This window comes from Tupaia chinensis, unplaced genomic scaffold, assembly GCF_000334495.1.
Source record: "Tupaia chinensis unplaced genomic scaffold, TupChi_1.0 Scaffold144806_1, whole genome shotgun sequence".
In the NCBI taxonomy this organism is placed as follows: Eukaryota; Metazoa; Chordata; class Mammalia; order Scandentia; family Tupaiidae; genus Tupaia; species Tupaia belangeri.
The window spans coordinates 656,561-660,162 of NW_006204667.1; the positions used below are offsets into that span (position 1 = coordinate 656,561).

The 3,602-nt window shown below is 44.3% G+C and overlaps 1 long non-coding RNA gene across 1 annotated transcript in view; it reads right to left on the reverse strand.

Moving 5' to 3' along the window:
- LOC102477727 (uncharacterized) overlaps nt 1-3,602 on the reverse strand; it is a 23,195-nt gene that overhangs the window by 18,865 nt on the left and 728 nt on the right. The window contains exon 2 of the long non-coding RNA XR_337225.1: nt 3,492-3,595. This is a non-coding gene — a long non-coding RNA (uncharacterized LOC102477727). The remainder of the gene's footprint in view (nt 1-3,491; nt 3,596-3,602) is intronic.

Consider the following 3,602-nt stretch of genomic DNA (forward strand, 5'->3'; position numbering starts at 1 on the left):
TTCCTGCTCAGACCATGACTAAGGCTCTCTGACTTGGCTTCCTGCTCATTCTTGTCCTCTCTTCCTCTCTTTACCACCGGTGTTGCAGACAAAAAGGTACATGTGAATCACATGACTAGAAGCCCTAACACTGCCAATGCATCCCATTAACCTTGGACTGCATTCTGAATTTCATAGAATGGTCTATAGGGTCTGGTGTGATCTACTACTGATTTCCTTTCAGCCCTCAATTTGTATCACTTCTTTCTCTCACTCCAGTACCTCAACCACAGTGTCCTTTCTATTCTGCAACCCAATGATCCCTCTCACCTTGTTTGCCTAGTGTGCTCTTCTGGGTCTTCCTGTCACTGACTTCTTATCTTTCATATCCCAAATCAAATGTCACCTACACAAAGACCGCAAGTACCCATTGTGAGCATTGATGGTTCACTGAGATTCCTGAAGACTATACCCTATCTTCTGTAATTTAATAGGATGATACCATGTTCAAGTGAGCAGGGTGGAGGGACCATAGGGGCATGAACTGTTTAGGCCAGTAGTTCACACCCTGACTGCACATTAGAGTTAACGATGCCCAGGACTCATCCACCAACTGAACAAGAACCACGGGGAGTAGAACATGAAAATCAGTCTATTTATAAGCCAGTCCCCTTTCCCAGGTGAGTCTAACATCCAGGCAGGATAGAAAAACACTGGCCTTGTAAAGACCAGCATTTTCTGGGGACCAGCAGTTGGCATAATGGCTATGTCGCTGAACTCCCATGTAGCCCACTATGGTTCAAGTCCCGGACCCGGTGGCTTAAACTCATGCCAGGCACATGTGGGTGTGTGTCCAAGATCCCGAGAGGAGAATGAAGGAGGAGGGATTGCGATGTGGCCATCTCCGCTGCGAGGTGATTTGCTTTCTGTCTCTGTCTTTCTGGCAAGTGCACGCGCCCTATAACAAAAACCTCTAAAAAAACAAAACAAACAAACAAAAAACCCAACATTTTCCCAGTTCTATCTCCTGCTAAATTGCATGTTCCCCAGCCTCTGTGCGTTAAAAATTACCTAAGAGTAGCCAACAGGTGGCGTAGTAATTAAGGTGCTGGACTCCCTCATGGCCAACCACAGTTTGAGTCCCAGACCTGGCCACTTGAAACTCATGCTGGGCAACTGTGCATGTGTGCCCAAACTCCCAAGAAAAGAAGAGATTGTGGCATGGCCCCTCCTCTTGGGGGGTGATTTCTCACTTTTTCTCTCTCAATTTTTCCCTCTCTAGTGAGCTCATGCGCCCTATAGCAAAAATGTCTAAAAAAAAATTACCTAAGAAAGACTCTGAAATATCAGTTCTCAAATCATAGCCTAGATAGTTAAGCTAGAATCTTTAAAGCTGTTTTCCAGGCATTGGTAACTTTAGAAGCTTCCTGATGATTGTAAAATACACTTAGAACCACTGACTTTAAAGGATAGCAAAAAGAGTGAGGGTATCTTTGGTTTCCTTTTCTTTTTTTTTTTTTTGGAGAGGTTTTTGCTATAGGGCACATGCACTTGCCAGACAGACAGAGAGAGAGAGATAGAGAGAGAGAAAGTGAGAAATCACCCCCCAGGGGGGATGGTCACGCCGCAATCCCTTCTCCTCCATTCTCCTCTCGGGATCTTGGGCACACACGCACACACGCCCGGCGTGAGTTTTAAGCCACCGAGTCCAGGACTCAAACCGTGGTTGACTACATGGGAGACCAGCGATATAGCCATTACGCCAACTGCTGGTCCCAGGGTATCTTTGGTTTAAGCGTTGAGAGCATTTCATTGTATGTTTATCCTCTTTGAAAATGTAGAATATGGAAACGAGAAACATGCCAATCAGTACTGTGCTTTCTCTTACTCTGGAAATCTTTCTCTCAGCATCAACATTAAGACAGATATAACACCAAAGATCATCCATTCTCAGTATTACCACACACACAACACACACATACACACACACTATAGCCTTCTTTATACTCTGTCTCTCTACCATCTTCATTGGTTTTAGCAAAGCTCCCTTGCTACAAACACCACTATTTTTGCTGCTGTGGTTAACTGTACAACACTAAAGGGGGACCATGCAAGGGAAAATTAACTCAACTAACCCAGGCTGCTGGATCCCTGCACATTCCAAAGAAAGGACTGAGAATTAGGAAGGTTGGCCCTTGACTGGCTCCCGGTAGCTGACTTCTGAGTCTTCAGAGCATCCTACATAATAAAGTATTCTTTTTTTTTTTCTTTTTCTTGAGTTTTTTGTTATGGGGCACATGCATTTGCCAGAAAGACAGAGAGAAACAGAGAGAGAGAAAGCGAGAAATCACCCCCCCAGGGGGGACGGCCACGCTGCAATCCATTCTCCTCCATTCTCCTCTAGGGATCTTGGGCACACATGCACACGTGCCTGGCGTGAGTTTAAGCCACCGGGTCCGGTATTCGAACCACAGTCAGCTACATGGGAGTTCAGCAACATAGCCATTATGCTAACTGCTGGTCCCAGTGATAAAGTATTCTTGTATGGGTGTGTTCTTAGGCCAGGTTGTATGAGTTTGATAGGTTATGCTCAAATGTGACTTATGATGAAGGCATGCTTTTGTGTGTCTGAGATCCTTGGCCACATGTATCAGTTTGACCTCTGGGGGGCAGGAGACTGTATAACTAAGATCAGCCACATAGGAGTTGTATGCCTATGGGACTGTCCCCAACAGCATAGTTGGATACCAAGACTCAAGTAGTTTCCCCGTGGGAAATGCTTCACATGGGCTGTCACACACCATCACTGAGAGAACTAAGCATACTCCATGCAACTCCATAGGAAGGCAACAGGAAGTTCATGTCCAGTTTCTCCTAGACATCGCCTATGTGCTTTTCCCCTTTGCTGTTTTTTAAATTTTGACCTGTATCCGTTCACTGTAACAAACCATATTTGTGAGTAAAACAGCCTGAGTCCTGTGAATCCTTAGCACACCACTGAGCCTGAGAATGGGCCTGAGGCCCCTGACACAGGGGCATAAAGATATCTTCTCTTTTTAAAAAATCATTTCAATTTTATTTACTTATTTGTCTATTATTATTTTAATTTGCTACAGGGCATGCATGATCATCATAGAAAGAGAGAGAGAGAAAGCAAGAAAGCAAGCCGCCAAGTCCAGAACTTGAGCCACAGTCGGCCATGTGGGAGTCCAGCGCCTAAACCACCACGCCACCTGCCAGCCCCTAAAGATACCATCTTATTTCAACCAGGTGGTCCTCCAAAAATCTGTTCTTGAGCTGGTTATTCATTATTTAGAAACACTCAGAGCAAGAATGATATACAGAGTGGTTACGTACAGAATATACTTAGTAGCGTCAAACCAAGAAATAAAACTCCAAGTAAATCCCCCATTAAACCATCATTAAACCGAAAGTATTTTCATACATGTTTCTATTTTGAACTGACCATCTTCTTATTCCTTCGGTTATTACACTCTTCATATTTTAGTTACCTCAGAGATGAACAAAGCTCTGTGGGCCAGCTGGTCTTGGATCTAAAGTTTCTTTTTTTTACCCTTGTTTACGAAGTGATGTCTTTGGGAACACACATACTGTACTAGGGA